The sequence below is a fragment of the Bacillus rossius genome, assembly GCF_032445375.1.
Source record: "Bacillus rossius redtenbacheri isolate Brsri chromosome 4 unlocalized genomic scaffold, Brsri_v3 Brsri_v3_scf4_1, whole genome shotgun sequence".
In the NCBI taxonomy this organism is placed as follows: Eukaryota; Metazoa; Arthropoda; class Insecta; order Phasmatodea; family Bacillidae; genus Bacillus; species Bacillus rossius.
Genome location: NW_026962010.1, coordinates 12641994 through 12667830, shown reverse-complemented (window position 1 = coordinate 12667830; position 25837 = coordinate 12641994). Strand labels below are relative to the sequence as shown.

Sequence of the window (25837 nt, the reverse complement as noted above, 5' to 3'; positions counted from 1 at the left end):
CACCACTCCTCCCACGTGGTGGAAGGGTAGATCTGTTCGCAGCGCCCGTGCAGACAATATGCGCCGTGTGCCGGCTCCCTCGAGCGTGGAGGGCCGACTGTAGCGATCTCGCGATGAGAGCTTGCACGTGACGTCGAGATAAAAAAGAAGAAGATATACGTATATATATTAAAAAAGATGAAGGAAACGACCCAGTATAAATATCTCGAGACGATGCCACGGCAACAAGTTTTTTTTTTTTATATATCATCTTCTCCCAAGAGGCAATTTCTTGTCGTTCCTAATTTTCCTTCCTCCCTGAAATGATACTCCAGCCCGGGCCGTAATCTTATTAATGTGCGCTGCCACGTTAAGTACACTCTGGGTAATTTCAGCTTTAAGGGGGCTATCGGCAATGTGGGCAGTGTAACTTCGAATTTGTCGTAGAAAGCCGTCGTAAATATATTCCGCAGAAACGTTATTTAACATTCCAGACTGTTGAACGTATAATTTAAGGAATAAACTTTTTTTTATTGTTGCAACATTTATGGCTTATAATGTTATCTCATTTTAAACCTTCCAGGACATTTGTCAAAACTAAGTTATTCGCATTAAATTACTAGTTCAACAAATAATATAAAACTAAATAGTTCATAAAACAATAAAACGTTGTAGAAAGCATTGAACGAACTGTTGAGAGGTTTATAAATTATAAATAGGAACTGCTCCAGCATTAATTATTTTAAAACCGTAAATTTGCAGATATTTTTATATTTTGAATATATTGAGAATTTGTGATTGTGGCGGCGGTCGGGAAACAGGAGTAGGAGAGTGGAGCGTGGTGCCAGACCACTATCTTGGATTGTGAAGTCACAGCAGCCATGTTGCATGACATTGATATTTGACCTATACCTTCAAATTTTGTCAAATATGGCCAAAAATAAAACAAAAGTTGCCGAAAATTCGCCAAAATACGGCAAAATTTCCAGTTTTGTGGAATAACATTCCACCAAAAAAATTTAAATAAATAAATAAAAAAATAAATTATAAAATTTAATAATTCCCTTTTACAAAAAAAAATGTTAAAATTTCAAAAATTTGGAATTCGAAAAATCTCAAAAGACCATAGAAAAACAAAACTTCCTCAAAGCGGCTTAAAATACCCATGGGCAAGCCGGCCTACGCCGCCAAGGTCATGGCATCGACCATTAGGATAACATGGCAGCCATTTGGTATTTTTATGTAACTGTTTAAATTTTAGTTACACCTTAAATCTTAAAAATTCGTAATTTTTTTACTAGAAAATCGGAAAACATTTTTTTAATTTATGGAAAAAAAAATTATCAAATAAAATTTTAAAAAATCCGCTATTTTGAAATGATAACATGTTATCTGACATTATCAAAATCCTCAATTATTATCGGGAAAAATAAGGAAACATTAAAAAATTTATAAAAAATATTCACCAAAGAAATTTTAATTTGAAAAACTCACGTCATGGAGTCCTCTGAATCCAGTGAGGGCAAAAACATAATGGCACTGGATCCTTTCTCCATGAAAGCCACCGGCAGACTGACCTCCTACCACTAATGCCAAGGTATATATATCGCCAGCTAGTATGCCAGTCATTTTGTTTTCGTTCGCTGGACGCCCCTATCTTTGATCCGACATAAGAGTTTTGTCTGTTAGAGTGCATTGACCAACATGTTAGTTAAATTTTTACCCGCTAGAGTGATAAAAACCGTGGCCCGGTTGCGTTTTGAAATTTTCAATAGAATTGATAGGAAACCTTACAAATAATTAGGTAGGTTTAGATCACGTGTACAGTTATGGCCACGGTAACATTAACGACAGTTTTTTTTTAATTTTTAAGTTTGAAGAGTTTAAAAAAAATAATATGGAGGGGCCCGACCAATCCATAGCTCCCAGGGCCCTAAATCCATTTCCCCCAGGGCCCTAAGTTTCTCTCAAAGGTCCTGAGCAGCCAATGCGTCTGACACATATTCGGGAGTTTGTCTTAGGATTTCAACCAGATTCTTGGGGATGTAGTTCCCAGACAAGTTTTTAGCTCAAACACAGACTAATTTTGGATAATTTCTTTACAAAATGTGTTTTAGCTTTCTTTGTGAGTAAATAAAAGGTCAGAGATTCAGTGAAAGCTATGAAAGAACTAAAAGTTTATAACTATTCGTTTATAGGCACTGCTCAAAGTCACTCACATCACTTTACTCCAAAGACTCAAACGTTAGACTATATAGCAACAGTGATGACTAAAACCGCTTATTTTACCTGGCGTATAGTTCCTACTTTTAACTGACCACGGTGGTCGTGTGGTTAGACCGCTGGCCCTGATGACGTCACAAACCTGCATTTTTGACGTGACGTCTAATAAATCGATGAACGCCGGCTGCATGCACGAAAAAGTGCCCCGTTACGCACATTGTCCCGTTACGTTGTGTCCCGTTACGCTCATTGTACGCTTGCGCTGCATCTATCTCTCCCTTCCACTCGATTGGAACAACCATCGATTTGACTTTTTCGAGGCACATTAAACTTGAAACACTCCCATTCGTTTCCTACTTTTCCTATCATCGTCCTATCCTTAACAAAATAACACAGATTGGAAGAAGTTAAAAAGCAAACATGTATAGTTAAAATAATCTCTTCGTTAAAGTAATAAACATATTTGAATTAATGTGGCAAATAAAAGTAAATTTATCAATTAAATTGTAGATTTCATTTCACTCCTTCTTTGTATCCATACAAAATAGTGATAATTCAATAAAAATGATTTGACTGTATTCATAAAAGTTTGCAATCATTTAATCAATGTTTTGTTATGACGTAGTCAAATTAAACTATCGTCCGTAAACCGACTTTACAGACAATCGATTTTTTTAAAGTGGAAAACGTGTTGGACGTTGCCAGTGGTGTTCTCGGGATCTCCAGTTCCCCCCACCCTTGCAACACGCCTTGCACTAAACGTCACTTCACCCTTATCGGCGATTACGTCCTCGATTTTAAGTGCTGTAAACCACATTCATTAATATTTTATAAATTAAGCTGTAAAATAAATGAAGAAGTGATTTTTAAGCCCTTTTAGTAGGAAGTAAAATTCCCCGAAAAGACCCTAAAACATAGTTGAACTGCGAAGACAAGAAAAATTTAATTTTTTAAATTGTAGTTTTTCCACTTACTTTTAGTTCATAGTTAAACAATATGTTATACACAATTCCCAAAATTTGAAAGTATTAAAATAACAATATGTGGTTTGTTATGGATATTCCAACAGAAAACGTTTAAGACTTCCTGAAAAAAAAATATTTGGTGATCCACATTGAGGAATAAGTAAATTTTACACGACTGGGCCAGACAAGATTACTTTATTTTTACTATTTCTCTAATTAACGTTCATGCTTTGAAAGCTGAATATTGGGATGTACATAGTACACTAGACATAACGTCTATAACGGTCAATGTGAGCACCTGGTTTCGGAGGGTGGATTTTGGAGTGACGTCCGCCATATTGGATTATGACTCACGGTAATTGAAAATTCCCGGAAACTCCTTAAAGACCATTCAAAAGTCCTCGAATTTATTAAAAATTTTTACATATTTCGATAGCAAAATGCGAACATGTAGGAAAAATTCCTTCAAAATACCATGGGAGCCATTAGAGCAGTTGGAGCCAGTGCAGCCAGATACAGCTGTTGGAGCTGTTGTAGCTACTGTAGGCATGTGGAAAAATTGTAGCAGTTGGAACTAAATGTATTTCGAAAAATTGTAGCCAGATGGAGCAAATTCATTTGGAGTAATTGTAGACAGTTGGATCAATTGAGGCCAGTTGAAGCAACTGTAGCAAGTTTAAGCCTTTGGAACCTTTGCAGCTAGATGGAACAATTGAAGCTAGTTTAGAACAAGTGAAACATGTTGGAGAAATGTTGGAAACTGATTGGTCAATCTTATATTCATATACAAAAAACATATAAAATAATGAATATGGTGATTATTTGGCTCTCTAATAAATGGAAATGGTTGTTGTTTCAACTTACTTATTTTACAACCATGACTATACAAGTGAGTACCAAACGTTCTTAGTTCGCCTGTGGCTTTGGTAGAGTGCAGATCAGGTCTTTCTGCTGAGTATCCATTTAGTTGGTGTTTGTACGTTCCCAATGCAGATTTTGATAGAAGGTATAACATTGTCAGCAGAGATCCCGGTGGCAGCTGCACCACGGAGATCCCGATAGAACATGTACCGTCGTCAAAGGGTATCTCGAATTTAGCGACGGCGAAGACTGCACAGATTCCAATGGAATGTGTAACGTCGTCACCGATATCACTAGAGAAGACTGTAACGTGTGCAGTGCCGTCTGCAGGAAAAACCTCGGTGAATGTCGTTTCGTCAACGAAGGAGACTTAAATTATCACTGTACCACTTGCATCAATGATGACAAATGAAGGTGCATTCAATAATATTTTTTTCAAATTATTAAACAAATGGTTACATTAGAAAATTTAAAAGAAAATATATTTTTTTTATGAAATTTAGGAAGCCACTTATAAGGTTTCTATATATCCCTCTTCATTCTGAACATCGTGAAAAAATTGTAAAAAATTGCTATTATTTTCAAAAAGTGTATGGAGTATGTTTTAAGAAAATTATCTCATAGGATTTTAAATGGTTCCAAAGTTTGTATTGCAGGTGAATTTTAAAACTGTTGAATTAAATAATACAGAAACATATTTTAAAAATAAATAATATAGTTCATAGGGGTAAATCTTATCTAAGAACCTTATTTTACATAATGTAAAATATTTTTTTTTTGTTATTAAGAAATAGGCCTACTTACTTGAGAAAAATATTCTAGTGAAAACAAGAGTTCCAAGCGGAAAATGTAGCTGACGATGGCTAAAATAAAATTAAAATAAATCATTAGCACACTACACCTCATATTTTATAACTTCTTACATTACAGAGCTCATAATTAACTGTTTACTTGTGGGTAAAACTTACGGTTTGAAAACACGATGAAATGTAATTGTGAGGGACAAGAGTAGTGAAACCAAAATTCATTATAATTTGAAAATGATTTTTTGTTTTAAACTGTCTGTGGCAGATCTCCCTTCGAAATGTTCCTTAATTGGTACTGCCCCTTATAAACACTTAGAAGATTGATTCATTTCATACAGATTTGCAGTACAAAATAGTCTTCCCTAAAGCAAATGCGAAGCTGCTAGTAGCTTTAAAACGTAACAACTTATCAAGTGATTGACGTTTTACGACAGGGACTACAAAAAAAGCTTTGTGTATTGTTAAGCGAAGCCTAATTTGACATATTCCTAATCATTGAATGATTCTCCTTAAAGAGTTAGTACAAATAAAAGAGATAAATGAACACTAAAAAAATTACATGTCTAACATATTTTCACTATGGCTTTATTTTCCGCACTGCTGCCTTTGCCACAGAAAAAAACATGATTTTATTAGGCCGTTCTATTTTAACGGTATTGGATACGCATATTTCTCAATTTTCCCATTTAGAGATGTTTTATGAAACCCCACGTTAAAACAGCTACAACATTTGAACTATTCACTGATACTTTAACGTAACAAGAAGTAGCCAAGCAGTTAAAAGCATTTATCACTGCCCCTCCTGTAGTTACTCACTGTTTCTCTACCTTAAATCTTTCTAGCCGCACTACCCAAATGTCGGGCTATTTTTTTCTTTTTGAGAAGATGCATTACACGGAAAACAAATTTATTGCCGCAACCGTAAACGGTAAAGAACAGCGTTCAATAATGCCCGAAAACATCATGGGGTAAAGCTTTCTAAATGTTGTCAAACGTAATTTTTATAACAAATTTAAACAAGACTCTTTGAGGCCTAAAATGAATTCATTGTGTCATTGAAGTATTATACAATTTTTTGTGTTTTATAAAACTTATTTAAAGACTTTATACAAGGCTCTTACTTCAGCCTTTTAAATAACTGTGGCTGTTTAAGTAAATTTTAATGTTTTCTTAATGCTGGTCTTGTTTTCTTTAAATTAGCATATTTTTTTGAAATAGGTCATGGTAAAGTGGAAAAACAACATCATGGAACATTAAATGAATATATATATATATTGAAATAAAACAATGATGGAAATTTTTTATAAAATATGATTTTTGCGGGTTTGTGTTTAAAGCAGGTAAACTTGGTACACTTTAAGAGGCCACTCCAGTGTTTCAGGGGCACTACGCAACCCGCGTTAACCTCATAAGATTCAATGCTATTTTCATTTTGCTTATAACTAATTAACAAATATAGATTTCGAAATGATGCTTGCTTTATATATAAGACAACGAAGCTCTTATCAAAGCCCCTTTCTTAAAAAACGTGCATAAATTATGGTTCAAACCTAGACAATACACTTATGCATATTAGTAAAGATTAGTATAAAACCATAATTTATTAACGTTTTTGAAGAAAGGGGCTTTGATAAGAGCATCGTTGTCTTACATATCAAGCAAGCATCATTTCGAAATCTATATTAGTTAATTAGTTATAAGCAAAATGAAAATAGCATTGAATCTTATGAAGTTAACGCGGGTTGCGTAGTGGCCCTGAAACACTGGAGTGGCCTCTTAATGTATGAATATGTCTGTCAATTTTTGAAGATCCATGATCATTTGTAACCGGTTCACTTCTTTGTAAATTTAAAGAAAAGTTAATTAACAATCCATAAATTACGAATGAATAGGAACAAGAATTTTTTTTTGATTAGGAATGTTACCATCCATTTCTAGACACACAGCATTTCTTTTTCAGTTGCCATCATGATATCCGTGGATGTTAGAGAAACGCATATTCGCTTTTGATTGTTTTTTTAGGAGTAGCGAGTCGGTGACTGAGGTACAACGTGAATTCCGCCGGAGATTCAATATCAATCGAAATGACACTTTCCCTGCCAGAGACACAATCTTACGTTTAATAAAAACAAAAGTGAAAGGTTTTAAAGGGATTAAGAAATACATTTTTACAAATATATAAAAAGGTTTGTGCGTGGATTCCATGCGCGTCAGAAGTGAAACATCTTGCTTTTAGGTATAGATAAAGATAAATTATGAATATATTTTATTTAATACAAGATAATAATTTAGAATAATAAGGATAAGAGTATTATCTGAAATGAAAAAAATAGAACATAAATTAAATTTTTCAAAGTCTGTATCACAAGTCTATAAGTCGTTTTAAAATTAAAATGACGGTATTTACATATCAAGATAAATAACACATATAAAGCTAACCTCTTAAATCTATACGTATTTTTAATATTTTCAGTAAAATTATTCACATACAAATCAACGATACTTATAAAGTTAATTGCACAAATCAATAACTCTTTTCCACACGAATAAATACATTGCAGATACTTTAAATAAAATAAAATAAATATGGCAGCGTAAATCGTTTACCTCTACGTAAACTCAGGAGTAGACAAACACAAGCAGTGAAACGAAAACTCCGTATCATCATGTGCTGCTTATATTCTACCTCTCCCCTGCTGTCTCCTCGACCGGCCGTTACAACTAGCATATAGCATGCTCTGCTGCGTTCGTATCCCTTCTCCCTCTCTTTCCAATCTTCCCGTTCGACTGCTAGCGCATGCGTTGGAATGGTGTCTCCGCTGCCGCAATCTCCTCATGTAACGGTTCCCCTACCATGTACCTAACTATTCCCCTCATGCTATAGAAATTTTTGTAACGCTCGAAAATTATAGCCCCTTCAGCAAATAAGTAACATTTCAATAATATAAGACAGTGTTTACGTATTTTTAATGTTGCTGACACACTCATGTTTGTACTATCATTATTATGTACTTTATATTCCTAAAGCCTCTACTTTCAAAGGTTATGGATTTAAACATTTACATTTTTATTTATGATTTGAACGACATTTGTATATAATTGTACATAACATTATCATAAAGTGAAGCAGTTTGCGCTGGTAATTTTATGTATATCTATTCTCAAATAATGTCCCTGGTTCTGAGAGCCTATAGCAATTTTTTTTTGTAACGCCACGTTTTTATTATTTCAAACTGCAGTCTGACAAGAAACGAGGGAGTGTTTTGGTGGAGAGCTGCCATTCAGCCAGAAACTGTTGTTCAGTAAACCAGGTGTATTGTGTTTGTGAAACTCAGGTCCAGTAAATGTGAAATTCTGGCATTTACTTACGCGATGATTGACAAGTTTTTCTGGACTACGGAAACAAGTACGTGTTAGTGATTCTAACTTTTAAAAAAAAATTTCTCATTGTTTGGAAGAAATGTTTAGTGATGTCAGAAATCTTATTTACGATTAATTTCCTCAAGATTTCGCAATTAAAAGTGATCATCACTCAGAGCCGGAGCAATCAGAAGAAGAAATTCCAGAAGATGAAAATAGTTCAATCGCAAGTGAAACTCGCTCAAACGAACACGGTGCAAGCTTTCAAACATTAAACTATTACGATAAAAATCGTTAAAAATGATATTCTATAGGGCCAATAAAAACAACACGACCTCTCATAACAATATCGTTACACATGTGCCATGCCTAAAATGGCCTGCAAATACCAAAAGAAGAGCAACGTGAGTTATGGGGACTTTCATTTGGTGAAAAAATGTGCGGTGAAACAGTACACTGAACAAATGTCAAGTTGGATGAGAATAGATTAAGGTATTCATCGTGTCCCATATACGAAGATGATATGAAGAACCTTCTATGAAGAACAGACCTGAAATTGGCAAATTGGGAAAGTTTTGGTGTGGACGACAATACATTAACGACAGTTCATCTTAATAAACTCAGACGATACACTTGTGCTCCACAGGAAAAGATAGGAAGATATCATACGAATGTAGTCAAAGCAAATACCATTTTGCCTTCAGTGTTCCTTAAAATTGTCCAACGACTGTGTAACCTAGTACCAAGAGAATGCAATGTCAGAATATTTATGCCATCGTTTCTAATAAAAACTATACTTTATCCTTTAACTACATTGATTTACAATGTTATTATTGATTCTATGTGTTAAATATTGTATTTAAAATCTTTATTTATAAATATCTTAAATACGTGCAAATTTTTTAACGAAACAAAACACTACTATATACTGTAGGCTATTAGTAATATCGACATAATAAAAAATTACTAATACAGTTCTGTCAATGCACAGATATAAAATACATGAAAAAAATTCTGTTATATAAAAAATTATTGCTTTCATGGGTTCCTCAGGTCCAGGGTCAGTAACTATGCCGAAAAAAGCCACGGTGTTTAAGTGCTTAAAGAATACATACATTGTTTTAAACCAAGTATATGATAAGCCACAAAAACGTGGTGTAATCCTTTATATCTCTCTGTATATTTAAGCCAGAAATTTTTGTTTGTTATCAACACACATTGCCTAGTTTTGCAGTGGTCCAATGTGACATTCTCTTTAAACCCAACCTGGCAATAGGTTTGTTTATCATGCTACGTAGTTAAGATTCTTAGTTTTCAACCAGCAGGCTCAGTAATGAAAAAAAAAAATCCACCCGGCCGTCAACGTACTGTGCGTGCTTCAGACAACGTTGCACGTTGCAAAGGTTGAACGGGCGATACTGCGAAACCCACGCCGCTTTGCTCGTCGTGATGCAGCTGCACTTCAACCTTAATCGGACGTTAAGGCGGATTTTTCATGGTGGATTACATTTTCACACATATAAAACAGCGGATGTGCAGGAATTGAATGTAATAGATTACCCTCCAACTCTGTAATTCTGCACAACAAGGGCTTGAACTTTGTGAGCAGAATGGAAAAAACATGTTGTTGGAAATGAGTGATGGAGCCCATTTCCACCTCAATGGCGCCGTTAACAAGCAATTTTTTTTTTGTTTTATTGGGCTGGCAAAAAAATCCGCGAGTATTCCATGAAAAACCGCTTCATAGATAAGGTAATGTTTTTGTGCGCGGCGGGAACTTTTTTGCGTCATTTGTCAGTATTTGTTTGAAGAAAATTGGGTTACCGTTACCGTTCATATCAGAATTACCCAGAAGAGGTGTGGATATTCAAGATTTGTTCTTTCCGCCAGATGGGCCCACGGCAAACACCGCCAGAGTATCTATGTCTGTTCTTCGTTACCTGTTTCTTAACCGTCTCATTTCGAGATTTTGGTGTGGTTTTATGCCCTCCTCGGTCTCCTGACTTGTCTGTATGTGATTTTTTTTCCCATTAGGATACCTCAAGTCGCATGTTCACGTGGCCAAACCTCATACGTTAGATGAATTGAAGAAAGAAATCTGTCAATAAATCACTTGAATTTATTGAGACCTGATGGAAAGATGTGAGGTCAATTTTATTGAACATTAACAATTAGTTAAAGAGCACGGACATCAGATGCCCGATATAATTTACAGTTCATGAATATTTTAAAATGGTTTATTATACATATGGTGTTCTACCAATAATGTTTTAAGAGCATAAATTAAAAACTTTTTAATTTTTTAAAAACACTTGGGGCCCTGTATTAATTTCATGAAAATAACTCAATAAATTTCTTATTGGTATTGGTATGGTATTAAAAAAAGTTGGTCGGAGAGAAATCAAGTGTTACAGAATAGTCAACAAAATTAAAAAAAACGTTCAATGTTACAGGTGAACCAATTGTTATGGTTTAGTAATACGCATGCAAAATACAGAAATAATAATATAAATAAATGAAGCAAAAGAAAGATTAGGAAGAACCTGTAATATTTATTGTTTGGGCAGTGGACCAAACGACATGGCAATGTTAAAACACTGAACTTGGCTTTAGGAAGACGAGTAAAAAAAAATTCCTTTCAGTACAGCCTACGGGCGTAGGTAGATTTCGAAGCACCTCTTTCTTCTGGAAATATTTTGGAAACATCTATGAACATATGAAACATTTTAAGAACTAAATGTACGTAACATATTTATGTTCTCCAAAATTGCAAAATAATCGATTAGATAGTTGCTTATTTTCCAAGAAGCGAAAATATGACGACGATTTTTAAACTCAATGTATCCACGATTGAATAACTAAGAACGAATTTCATGTTATATGGCATATAAAGCATTAATTTAATTGTTTTAAGCTTTAAACATTATTCTTCATCCCTTGCACTTATAACGTGGTCGTAACAAATTTGCTTTTAATGAAGGTTTTAGATAATATGAAGATGTTTTAAAATAAATTCGAATGAATTTGATACCATGATATAATTAATTTTTTTTAAAAAACAACTTAGGCTTTTATGGTATGAATTCATTTCATTATAAATTATTTCAGCCAAATTTTAGATAGTGTTTAGAATTTTTACAATAAATTATAACCTATTACATAGTAAATATATTAAAAAATATAAATGATCATTTTATACTTAGAAAAGTTGATATTTTCACCCTTTGCAGTAATAGTTGTTAGATAAAAATTTATTTTAACAATAGTTCAAGTAAATATTTTGTAAGTTAAACAAAATAAGAAAGTATTCGGTAGTGTACACGATAGGGAAGTTTTATTAATTTTCTTATACCAAACCCAGGTCTTTGTTCAATCCCTTGCAACACCTTTAATTTTTTTAAAATAAATTTGGTGTTATAACTGTTCATCTTAATACTGTCAACTTCTTTTTTTCATCCTGTAGGGATTGAATTTCGTAAAATGACCGAAATATGTTTGGTAGTTTTTGTATGTTTATTATTGATACGCAACATTATTTACTATACTTATTTAGTTTCAGAGTTATAATTATTAAGCTTAAAACCGTATTCACCATTTTTTCAGCTCTTAGGGATTGAATTTTGGAAGATGGTAAACATTGAGATGGTAGTTTTTGTATGTTTATCATTGGTCCACATAATATTTTACTATACTTATATTATTTCGGAAATAAATTCATTTATCTAAAAAATATTTTGAACCCTTGTTCACCCCTAAGGGTGAAATTTCTCAAAACTGTTTAACTGAGTTTGGCAATTTCCATTTATTTGTTATTGGCAACATACATATGTTATCATATGCTTGATTAGTTTCAAATATATAATTATATAAAAATGATATTTTTACACATTTTTACTCCTTTACTGGTGGAAATATGTAAATTTGAATCCTAGTTTTTAAGTACATAAAGAGCTATCCTATAAAAATAATTCTTAGCGTTCAGTATTATATACGTTTTGTTTTTAAAAATTAGTTTTTTAAATGCTTGAGTTTGGATTTTTTCACGAATAGTTTATCTCAAACTGATAAAGTACAACTTAAATTATTTGGTTAGAATAGTACAAATAATAAAACACACATTATTAACTAACCAATTTGCGAGGTTCCGTGCATAATGGGTGTAAGAGGGGTAAGTTTGCTTTTAATAAAACTTTCTACATCTGAATCTACTAAATATAATGTTTGTAAATAAAAAATAAAAATAATAATACATAGTTACTAATTCATCTTAAATTTATCGGAATTAGACATTTAAGAAGTTGAAAAATTGTAAGTTTTTTTATCATTAATAATAATATCTCCATTGCACATAAAGGTGGATTTAAGAAACTGAGTATGAATGACATAAATGAATATTTTCGAAGTGTGAATTTACCACATTTCAAAAGCATACCCCAAAGGCAGTGTTGAATCGGGGAACATGAGTTTTAATAGTCATAAATCATATATTAAAGAAAATTAAGCTGGCGGTAAGAAACTGAATATGAATAACGTATATATTTTGATTGAAGAGTATGTATTTTAGTTTTACTATTTAGGCGCGCGCTGCACGGTAGCCTCAGGACGCAGGAAAAGACAGTATAATTTTTATGATATTGTTATAATCTTAATTTTTATTTGGTTAGATTTTTTTTATTTAATTTTTTTTTTCATTTTAGTGTTTATGTTTGTAACGTATATTTAAGTTGTTAACTGGCACTTAAAGATATTTTATTTTTATTTTTGGTTGTTGTGTTTAATATTTTTACATTTGCTTTCAGTTTTAAATAACACGGCCATAATCATAATTTATTATTAGTAATTTAAGTGTTTTAAGAGACTTTAGTTTGCATTCAGCTAGTGCACTCATAACGACGTGTTGAAAGAAGTTCCGCCTCTGGCCGCTAGGGAGTCCTGGCGTGCAAGGGCGTGTGCTGACTTGAGCTCTGTCTAGTCGCTGAGAGATAGAGATAGAGAGACAGAGAGAGAGAGAGAGAGAGAGAGGGAGCGGGAGGGAGCGGGAGGAAGCGGGAGGGAGCGGGAGGGAGCGAATCGCGGCTTGAGGGCCAAGTGTTGTGGTCTTTTTGAATCAAAGAAAAGCCTTAACACAACAGATGTAATTTAGACAGGTGCTGAAGCTTGCGAGAAAAAAAAAACACTACAAAAATTATGGAAAAAGCTTGGTCTTAGCCTAAACCAAAAGCAAGAACTTCCAGAAACTGATGAGTCAGACACTGCAAATTCAGACACACATTTGCCAACTCTCCATAATTATATCCAGCCTGCTGACGCAGAGAAATGGCTCGTCGGAGGTAACGCTGCTGCTGTTACCAATAAAGAACTTGCAGATGATCAGATCATCGATCTTGTTTAGCAACAGTATAGTGCTGAGCAAAAGGGGTTAGTAAAGTGTGCGTTCGAAAATACCCTCAAATATTTCGAACAACGGACAACCTCTACAGCTATGAACATATTGTGGGCAATGAAGTGGCGTGGTGCATTTCTTAAGTTAAGGTTTAAACAATGGAAACAAATTTTTTAACACTTTTTAAAATATATTTTCAGTATTTTAAAATATCTGTTTTATTTTATCTTTATTATAACTGTAATTTTTTACTTATTTTGATTTATTACATTGTTTTGAGCTCTGTAAGTGATTTGTTTCAGCCTCTTTTTATTATCCGTCGATTTTAGCTTTCCATCCACCCCCTAGTTACAAAAGTGACGGTTAACCGAGGTTTAACTACCTAACGTAAATATAGTAGTACACAAACTGTAAGTTTTTCAATTTACTGTCACACTTAAAATAACACAAATTTATCGTTTGTGAAACTCTATAGAAAACGCTTTTGTACAAAAGTTATTACTTGAACATACAATTGGCAAACCAAGTGGTTAAGGACAATCTTTAAAGCATAGCAAACACTCTAACATACTAACACATATGCAAGCAAATTTAAAACAAAAAATAATGTGAATTTATACTGTCTGAAATATTTTTCCACCGAATCGAGTTAAAATAATTTAAGTTTTATATTACATAGTTTATACTATATCCGAAAGAAAAGTGATAAATCAATAACTTAGTTACTTTTTAACCTTAATATAAATTAACAACCAATATTTTAAGTAGAATTAAAGGTCTCGTCTAAAGTCCGTAAAAAATTTTTGTTTTATTTAAGACATGAATTTCATTGAATTAAATTAATTGGGATCCATAAAAACTTGGTTCGTGTTTGGCTTCTATTTTTATGTTTAAGTGAAAATGAGTGTAAGTTTGGTAGGAAGACTAAATATGTGTATTAATGTAGTTATATATAAAGTGTTTTCCGTTTGTACATTTCCTTTACAAATCTATAGTTTTACTCCGATATCGATGAAAGTTGGCGCATTAATGACCTTCGAACCACGAGAAAGGTCACTGTCAAATTAATTTTTTTTCGAGAAAATCACCACTTAGAGCACAATTTTAATGCTTCGTGATGAAATTTCACTTCTAAATTGTTGATTCTTAAATAATGGCAACAGCTGTTGCATTGTCGATACCTTCTGCGTATCCATGGCAACGGGTATCACATTTTTTCATTTTTTTTTTCATTAGAGATGTGGTAATGGCGTACCAACGTGGAGGGACAGTGCGAGAATGTTCTGCCTGTGTACTACCGTAGCGAACCATGGGTACTCCAACTAGTAACTATATAAAATAAATGAACTGTCTCAAATTCTTATCGCCATCCAGGTTTTTTGAGACGGGAATATCGCTGATAACTTAATTGATTGAAGGTCGTCAAATTAAGCAGTTAAATATTTCTTTAAATTATTATTATTTAAAGTAAATATCTTCTCTGTGAAAAAGTCAATATTCCTACCGTGACGTCACAATAGGGTTTGTCTTTATATATATATATATATATCCTTTTGACCATCATTAGGGATCAAATGTTTGTTCCCGAAATGTCACATCTGTACGTAGCATCTGTTTTGTCTTAGAATGTCTACTGCGCTCGTCCGTGTTGTCCAGAATATCTGTTAGGTTTCATCGCTTGGTTCAAATGTGGGTCGCTATGTTTCAACAAGAACGTTGATTGTCTCTAATTACTGTTCTTGTTGCAACTCTCTTGTCTATGTCAGCCAACTGTTTTCATATGTGCTTTGATTTTTTTTTTGAGTCATGACGTTTACGGAATTATTATTAACATTTTACATCTGATGATTTTGACTTGTATTCTGTGTTTGTTTTTTTTCCCCTTTCTGGCGGATTTTCTATGTAATATCAGTGAAAACCAACAAAGACGTATGTCTAAAAAATGTTTTTACTTCATGTTTGCCATTGCAAGAATCAATCGAAGTAAACGTATGCCTAGGTATTAGCGACAGGGTGAGTTTGCTAGTGGACGTTATGGAGGAAAGTTACACTGTGATTTTTTTTTATTTCATCTATCACGAACTGAACGGGGAACATCCTAAACCTCTAATGTAGCTATTTATTTATGATATTGGAATTTTTTTAATAATTAAAAACTTATTTATATAAGTTTTTGTCGTTTCGGCGGGTTTAAAACGAGGGATTCTTTTACGTTTTACGTAAACAATTCTTAAATAATTATATCGGTAATTTTTATTTAACAATTTATTAATAGAAAGTATTATATTAAATCCAATGAGATAAATGAGTTGACATTAATATATCTTTCAATATAATGGGCGTGACGTCATTCACACGATATGAAGGAATCCATTATCGCGGATGTGACGTCGGAGTGGCCGGAGCAGCGTCAGAAGCGTGACGTCATTCAGCACGTAGACGCCGGGGACGCACCACAACGCCGAAATACCACAACGCCGAAATGCCAAATTGACCACTACGCCGACAGCTAGAAAACTGATATGTACCACAACGCCGAATTACCACAACGCCGAAAAATGTCATTCCAGGACTGCCACAAAGGTTATGTTAGGTTAGACTAGGTTAGGTTAGACTAGGTTACGTTAGACGAGGTTTGGTTAGACTTGGTTAGGTTAGACTAGGTTATGTTAGACTAGGTTAGGTTAGACTAGGTTAGGTTATACGAGGTTTGGTTAGAATAGGTTAGGTTAGGCTGGCCTAGGATAGGCTAGGTTAAGATAGGTTAGGTTATATTACGCTAGGTTAGGTTAGGTTAGGTTTGATTGTGGTATTTCGGCGTTAAGGTACATTTAAGAAACACACACAAATTCATTCAGTTGTTATTTCGGTGTTGTGGTACACAGCAGTTTTCTAGCTGTCGGCGTTGTGGTCAATTTTGAAATTCGGCGTTATGGTATTTCAGCGTTGTGATAACGACCCGTGGGCGCCGACACCAGTACCATGCAACGACCCTTTTGTTTATTACATGGCTTCATAAAAAAAAGCCACACTTAATGATGTTATACCCTTCAAATAATTATATCTCTAGTAGTTTTATACTTTTGCTTTTTCATTAAAAATTAAAAGTAACTACATAGTCATTTTTTCTATTTATATAAATTGAGATTGAAATTTAAAAAAAAAACTTTTGATTTCAACGAACTGGATTAAATATTACCACTTGTATCATCTGTAGTCTTTTTTTTAATCCAGATTTTACTGCTGGAAAATATAAAAGCAATGGAACGCTACGGAAGCACTTAATAAAAAAAATCAAAATAGAAGGAAAAAGTTTAATTTTTTTATTTATTTGAGAAGCATTTCAGAAGGCATTCTGTAAATGTAAATTTTTTAAAAAAGGAATGGTATTTCATTTTCATAAATCTCCGGTTTCGTTTTCAAGTTTTTGAAGCATAAACCAGCAGGTAAATATTTATTGTTTTGTTTTGAACATTACAAATAACGTGCCTGTTATTAAATATAAAAAGTAAAAAATATATATTCAACGGAAACGTGAAAAAACTTGGCAATTTTATAATAAAAGTATGAATAGTACAGTTAATTAAATATAAATTACATACTGTGTTATACACATTAAACTGACAATAAAATAACTTTAGATCCTGAAATAACAGAGTACGTACAGTCATTTTGAAATTTATTGCAAATTACATTATTTATTATTAACGTTCGTGTATTATAGCTGCATGTGTGTCCATCAGTATTATTTGGATTTTATTTCCATTGCATCAAAAAGAGTGAAACAGTATAAATTGACGGTTAATTAATCATTTTTTAAATGACAAAATACACATTCTGGTTAAAAATTACTTCTCTTCGTAATTGGCTACAAGCTGCTGGTGTTTACTTAGGTTGCAAAAAGTCGGTTATAATCGTAGTCTTTTTTACAATGTTTTTTTTACGCATTAGTTACAGACTATTTTCTTTCAAGCAATTTTTTTCATTAATAAATCGTAATTTTTTGTAGTAGTACCTAGGTAACATCGTCTAGGGTCAAACAAAATAATTTATTTAATGAATTCACGCAGAAACGCAGACACACAAGAAAATATGATATAATTAATTGAAAATTTTTAGAACGATATAACTTTTCTTTTTAATGTTTTTAACATTTTATTTTGTTACTCAGCATGTTAATAAATTACTGTTGCTAATATTTTTAATAAGTTATTCTTTAAATGAAGTATGTAATACTAAACCATATATTATGTAACTAGGCTAAAACATTTGTGATGGTAAATAAAACTAGCAAATCTCAATCAAAAAATATTATTTGCTTTAACGAAATTTTTTTTTATCTAAGAGTACATGTTCCAGGTTATGTTCTTTCTCCTTATGTGCATTGCTGTTTGCGAGAGTGAGGCACAACATTCTACAGTGAATATAACACACATTTATTCTACGGACAACACTGTCAATTAACTAAGTATTTCCTTCGTCGAAGAGTAAATAAAAAAGCCACCTTTGCTGAGCAGTCACTACCAAACCACTAGATATTTCTTAAAGGCAATTGATTTCAAATTGTATTTAAGAACTAATAAAATTCCGCCATGAATTTCTTATTTACCTAATACTTTTTGGTCAAAGAAAAACGGCTAAAATCGAGAATTCCATGAAAAATTACGCTCATTTTTGAAGAGGTATAGTGACGTGCCGAATGCCTTTATAGCCTACTTAAAATCGAGGATTCCATGAAAAATTACGCTCTTATTGTAAGAGGTAAAGTGACGTGCAGAATGCCTTAATACTTATTTTTCCTTTGCACAACTATAGAGTCGTCGATCAAAGTCCCAAAGGGTCACGTTCTATTCCTTGCGCAGAGGGAGAAAGGTGCGTGGATAGTTCAAGACAGTTTCACTCTTGGTGACCCTGCGCTTAAAAAAAGAGCACGTAGAATAGGCGGACACGGGTCACAATAAAGTATCATCCCAGCTCTTGACTCGAGCAATTTTTTGGGATATCATAGAAAACCGGAATCACGATGAATGTTCCAGGATCTGAACTAGTGTTTTTCCCATCGCAAGTCCAAAGTTTTACCGCTGCTTCATCTCGCTCAGTGTTACAGTTAACTGTATTTTTTTTGCAAACTGAACAGAAATATTCATGTAAAAATTATTAATGTTTGTAAATACTTACATTTACATGAAAACAACTGTATCACGACAAAACAGAGTTCTCAGCAATACATGATTTGGATTCTTACCCGGGCATTTTTGAATCGTGTTGTCCCAGTACCTCCAATAGTTGTTATTTGTAGACTGTTCCCTAAATTTGCACGCATTGCTTTTGGCTTAAGAAAATTCCATTGTAAAGAGTGTCATGTTCCTTGTTTATTAATATATACAGTTCCTTAAACTAAGTAAACCTTACAGAAATACACGCTTTTTTAAAGGACATGAAAGACATATAGGTGGTTTGGTCGAACAAAATTAAAATTGTTGACTGTCATAAAATACATTTTTTTAATATTATATATAATTAGTAGCATTAAAATTAATTTGTTTCTCTTTAAGAATGTTAAAATAAATATTTTATTGATATGTCACCTTTTTAAAAGTGAAATCAGAAATTATCTATCTATCTGTCTTATGTAGTGTAAAAAATAAGAAAAAGTTTATTTGGAAAACTACGCATATTTATTCAATATTTTGTATATGACACGGTTAAAAACTACGAATTTATACAATCTTAATAGAAAAATTTTGAAACTGCATTTTTTTAAATCTATTTGCAGCAGTTTCAAATGCTGTGCAGTAGTTTTAAAAGTTTCATATTTAGAGTCACATTATCAGATTGATGACGTGTTTTGCTTCAAAGCCTTGCACCGACCTAATGTTTTGATTTATGTTTACACATGAAAGAACCAAAATGTAAACAACGACCTTCAATAAATCATCTACGTCCCAATACATCCCGTTTTTCCAAATACGAGAGACTAAATAGACGATGCGGGAACACGAGCTATAAAAACGGTAAATTATGAGTTCAAACTATAACAAAAGATTACAATATCGAACATACAAACACCGATTATACTTGCACGTAACTCTAAAACTAAATGTAAAAATTCTAAATTGATTTATTGAACTAATTTTTCAATCCTGGTGGTATTGAAAATTAAATTTCTAAGAGATATACAAATAATGGACTGATTACCAAGGCATTGTTTTTTTAATTACCATTTGAACCTAACAGGTTATACTAAGATTTTGATAAATTTATATTAAAATGCCGAATTAAAAATTATGGATGTGTGCTTCACGATTTCCATTGCACGTAAGTAATAGCCAATCCATTAAAATTCAAAGCTTGGATTTAAATTATTGGCTTATTCGTTTTAGGTACAGTATTATAAATTTACTTTTAATTTTAAACAAAATAATGTGTCAAACTGCACCCAATATATATATATATATATATGTCTTTATTTTTTTTTAAATTTGTAATATTATTCATTTTTCAACGCTGTAGTCTAATTAAAAATGAAGCAAAGAAAGGTATTCAAATAAAATATTAAACCTAATTAAAATATTAACATAATTCAAATAAAATATTAACCCTAATTCAAATATTAACATTATTCAAATAAAATATTAACCCTAATTCACCTTTGACAGCAGAAAGGCAGATAAAATATTTAAAATACTGAAAATCATCGTGAAACACTAACAAAAAGCCTTGCTTGCTGCCACCTTCAAAAAATTAGAAAAGAAACTTAATACTGCGTGTTCATGTTACTGGAAAAATATGTTTATATGAAGTTTTAGAAGCTCTTTTTTAAAATTTAAAGACATTTAATGGTCTTCAGGCATTAATATTTCAATTGAAGACCTACAAAAAAAGATGACTTGAAATTATATATATAGACATATATATGTCTTAAGTCACTAGAACTTTCCGAGTTACTTATAATTGGCAAGAAAATCAAAATTAATGATGTGTACCCCTTTTAAAGCATGATTTATAAATCATTAATACCGAATTGGTGTAAATAAATTAAGGGCTGACTTACATTGCAACGTCCTGTTTTACGGCACTATTCGACTAAATGACTAGTCTCAGATTAAAGAGAAGGAAATTCACTATGAAAGAACTTCTATGACTAAACGCCATTATGTAAACAATTTACTGGTCTATATTGGGCGTTAACTTCTTTCTGGCGAATCATAATCTTCTAATCTGGAATCACTTCATTGCGACGGGTGGACGCGATTGACGTGATGCGAATAGAAACGTTTTCTGACCTATCGCATTTACAGATCTTTGGCGTCAGCTCGACAAAATTTGCGGACTCGACATACTTTCCGATAAGAAAATGTTTCTATTTCCATCGTTTTGCGGGCACGAAGTTACTGAAAGGAGCCTCAGAATTTAATCTAAACGATGGATAAACTTTGGCGTTGGAAAGCTAACCACTATTTGGGAACTGTTAAAGTTGTTTTAGTAATTTTAAGGAAAAAAAGCCTTATGTTCTTTTAAAATAAATTAAGTGAAAGTAAACAATTTTTATAAGATATTTTTCTTAAAAAGGGTTAATGTAATAGACAAAATGGTGGACGAATAAGTAGTGCTAATGTAACATATTTTATCTAGCTGTTACAATAATGTGCTTCTATTTTGTTATGACATCACATCGTCATGCTATTTTAATTCCAGATTTATGCTTACTTCAGACTTGGAGGTCCATTAATTCATCGTGACTCAGTCGTTTTCCGACACACAAACTAAACAAATAACTAAATTAAACGGCTATATTTGGTGAAAAAAATTCCCTTTATACCAAATAAACACATGGTAAGTAGTTGGAATGTAGCTTGCAACATATCTAAGTTACTGGCGTTTGGTCAAGGCGTGAGTTTTATGTAACACGTGAAAGCACAAAAAGCTTATAAAAATGTTGATTAAATTACTTATGTTAAAAATAATGTTCAATGGATTTAGTAGATTAGTTTCTAAAAGTTATTAATTTGTTTGTCTTAAATTCCTATTTTTTTTTCAACACTTGAGGGATTGGTTCGTGTTATTTAATTACATTTTAAAAACGCATTAATGATTTTACTTTTAGGATGTATGATAGTGTTAAAAGAAAACTTCTTTTACAAAAAGGTTATAGTGATACATATTTTTTTTTTAATACCGCTCCCATTTATACTTCCGTGATCCGATGTTGCCCATTAGCGAACCCATCCGGATTTTTCATTTTCATGTATATGTTTTTTTCTATATGATTTTTGTTCTACATTTACAGCAATTAATTTATCCAAAAAAAATTATTTATTCGTGTTGATTATGGTTTTGGTGTCTAGGGACGGGAATATAATACCTAGGAATAAATTTTCCCGATCTTGCAACAAGGTAACATCTGCAGTATGCAGTCTTTCTTTCAAACCTAAACCCTGATGGACCTGGACGTTGAATTTATAAAACCAGTTCAGTAGACGTTCGCAGGTCTACAATCGCGTTGGAGGCGGTGCGCAAACCGTTATCAGCCCGATTACTCCTCAAAGGGCGGGGTAATACTACCTTTATTATGAAATTTAAGGATAAATGTATATTTATACTGTAGCTAAAAATGTAATTAATAATAAAAAATTAAAAACGATGGAAAATTTACAATTACAAGTTTTAATTTTAAGGTCGGTTAAAGCTTACATAATAGATAAGTGATATTTATTTAAACGTCATGATTTATTGTTTTTAAATAAATTTGGAATCGTATTTAAAATCAATAAATGTTACAGCGGACTGCGCTTTGAAAACTTAAGTTTAAAACCATTTAATTATAAGGCTGTGAAATCCATTCCTGAGCCGCTGAATACCCCGTCTCTCTCTCAGTCGCATGAAGAAATCCCGGATTAAAGTACACAGTAAATATTTTTATCTGCGTTTTTACAAGGAAAGTATTTATAAACTAGTTGGCGATGCTACCAGTATGATTTCTTTTATCATTATTTTACACAGCTGCTGTGGGGCCAACGAAATGTCTAATGCAACTTCCATCGTAATTTCCGTAACTTCAATATCGCTTGTTCAGATTAAACATTGGTTTTAAATATTCAAAAGAAAAAAAATATATTTTATATTTTCCAAATTTCCTTTTTAGATCGATGTTTATATCCTGGCAACCGGTAAAACGATGGAGCACTCATTAAATGACGGTATTCCAAACAGTTGTTCGGTGATCGCCTGACGGACCGACCCCAGCGGTGAGCCGTGTCACGGACTTGTTCGGCGCGCGGTCGCCACATAACCGTGAGCTGGCGGGCGGAGCAGCGGGGTTGTGCGGAGGTCACGACAGCAAGGAAGGGAGGGGGGGGGGTTGTAGCGGCAGCAAGGCTCACAATCGCGTGGGGGGCTTGGTTAACCCGCCACTGAAACAGATAGCAAGTGCGTGTCACGACACGGTCTGTGGCGACGGAATCGATACACAAACCGCCCGCACTGCACAATAAACGAGACTCGGAAAGAAAACAATCATAAAAAAAAATTGTAGTAAAACACGACAGTAGTCCATATTGACATGAAAAAAAAACACACATATATATATATTACCTTCCACTAATGTAGTCCACAGCAGTTGATGTTAAAACAAAAGTCACTTTACCATTCACAATTTTTTTTTTACCACGTACTAAGTTGGACTTTGGTTTCTGTTTTCGTGAAAACTTCGAGTAACATAAAATAGTTCGCAGAAAGGATTGGTCGATACCCTCGCAGACGTGCTCGAAGGTCGGTTATCAACTAGTTCGAACTGCAGAAGTTTTTTCGGGAACACCGGTCGGACTCCGAACGTTTCGTGACGGAAGATAACAAAGAAAATTAACAAAAAGTCGTCGCGGGTCTGTTAGACGTCGGCGCGTCCTCTCGCGTCCGGGCGCGGGCGTCGAAGCCGGGACCGAGCGGTCGGAGGGAGCGTCCCGACGCTGTGCGAACGGCGGTCCGAGGCGAACTGGCGCGCAGGACGCGCGGCGTCCCTCCCTCCTCTCCGGGCGCCCGAGCCACCCTCCGGCCCCTCCCTTTCCCCCCTCCGAACGCACCCCACCGACCCCGCGCGGCGCGGGTCGCGTCTTCGTCATCAACGCTCTTCACGATGTTTTCACGGGGGGAAAAAAAAAAATACAGCCCCGAGTCAAGTTTCATCACTAACCCTTCGCCTACTAAACTCTCCTCGGAAATTCATTCTCTCTTCCTTCGTCGTCGTGAAATTTTTATGTGACCAGCCAGTGGTGAAATGTTCATAATTTACCCGCCGTGAATTTTTATTCACAGATTATTTGTACGGACCCGATGTAATATATTTTTTATAAGCCACGATATTGTTGATCCGTCTTCGTACTGGCCTAATGGATGTAGCTTTAAAAACATGATTTCCGATGCATTATTTAAAATTACCCCCTTATGCCTCTGCTCAGTTGCCTTCTTGCTGGCGTCACTTTAGTGTTGGTAAGTTGGGGGGGGGGGGGTAGTGTTGAATTGTATCCCATTGTGGAATGGGTACCTTTCATACTTTTGGTGGCGATAGTGTAGCTGGGTAGAAACTGGAAAGGTACCCTTTCCGATTTCTTAAAATGTTTCGGTTTTAATTCAAATATGCACTGGAAAGGTATCCCCTTGTAAAGGGTACCTTTCAGGATTTTCTGTACAAAGACAACGCAGAAAATAAACTGGAAACGTACCCTTTCCGATTTCTTAAATGCATATTATTATTTTCTGCTTTAAAATCCTGAAAGTTATCCCCTCTACCGCCACGGGATTTATTATTTTCTTCATGGCAACCATCTTGAATCCGTCATGTGGTTTTCGTTTCCTAGAGTTCACTGCTACAATTCTAATGTAACCTTAACCCACTAGTGCACACTAACGACAATCACCAGACAGTTAAATATAGAAACATCCTCCATCTTGTCAGCCATCTTAGCGCCACATCGAGGATCTTAAACGATAATAAAAAAAAATAGAATAATCCAAATATCAAAGATAAAAATCAACCTGTTACCATTTTGGTTAACTCGATTAATTTCCATCTTCGGTTTTGATCCTTGGCCAACACAAATACCAAATAAAATCATTTTGTTTCAAAAATAATTATTTAATTAAATGTCACTTCAATTTTATAATTTTTCCATTAAATAGAAAGTTCAATAAATTAAAAAAAATTTAAAACAAAATTGCTAACATAAATCCTACACTACAACCAGTAGAAATAAGCCATTAAAATTTTTTTATTTCGTCAGCGAGCAGAGACTGCTTGTCCTCAGTTGCAAGCGATCAATGTGGCTAAGTGTCAGTCGCTCTATTTTCCCTGGCATTCTTCCTCTTCGGGACAGATGCATCCGATACTATCTATTACATACCATTAAATATTGTTCAATAAGGGAAAAGCGGTATGCATTGTCTTGAATGCTGTTTTTTAAGCCTGGTCTTGAAATGGCTCAGGTTTACAGTAAGTACATTTCAGGGACAAATTATACTTTACAAAACGATCATTTTTCAATACTTCTTCAAGTTTTTTTATTTTATAATTCTTAAAACTAGTTATAAATCCACAAACATGTGTTTAGTTCATTAGAAATATTTAGACAATAAAAGGGTGGAACATTCCACGGAATGCGAATTTTGCCAGTTAGAAACCATTTAGTTGCGGTTTTCAGGGACGCAAATCTGTAGGATTTGCAAAGGAGCCCATGGAATCTCGCTAAGGAGGGGGGGGGGGGTAGGGGGGTAGGTAGGGTCTAAGCGGCACGAGAGGTTTTGGGCGTGGATGTTTACCGACACATGTCATCTCCGGATATATAGCTTGCATGTTGTATTACTGTCCATGTTTTGGCCTATACGCCGAAAACAAGCAGAAAACATTAAATCATAATGAAAATTTAATAGAACATAGTTTTGAATTTTACGTTTACTAACCCTGTTTCAAAGTCACGATTTTTCCAAGCTAAAGAGGGACCCCCTCAGTAAGGCGCTTCTTAATTCCTGTGGGCCACTAAACCCCCGCCCCTCCCTTCCTTATCGTGCCGAGAACAGTTGAAAGGTAGGTTATTTTGCACGTTAAGTCAATGATGAAGCTGCTTGCCGCGGATCCGTTTCATCGTTGAAGTCGTTGCGCTTACGAAACTCTAACTTCACTTTGCTTGGCAGAACGCAACACTGGTTGGGCCGCAGTAGGAGAACGAACCTCAACTTAACTGTTTTCGATGAATTCCAAAAAATTTACG

At 33.9% G+C, this 25837-nt stretch overlaps 1 protein-coding gene across 1 annotated transcript in view; it reads right to left on the bottom strand.

Annotated features, from left to right (window-relative positions):
• The window catches only part of LOC134541608 (titin-like), a 449326-nt gene extending 425756 nt beyond the window's left edge, over positions 1-23570 (bottom strand). The window contains exon 1 of the mRNA XM_063385159.1: positions 23172-23570. The gene's annotated coding sequence lies outside the window, so the exon portion shown is untranslated. The remainder of the gene's footprint in view (positions 1-23171) is intronic.
• Between the last annotated feature and the right edge of the window lie 2267 nt (positions 23571-25837).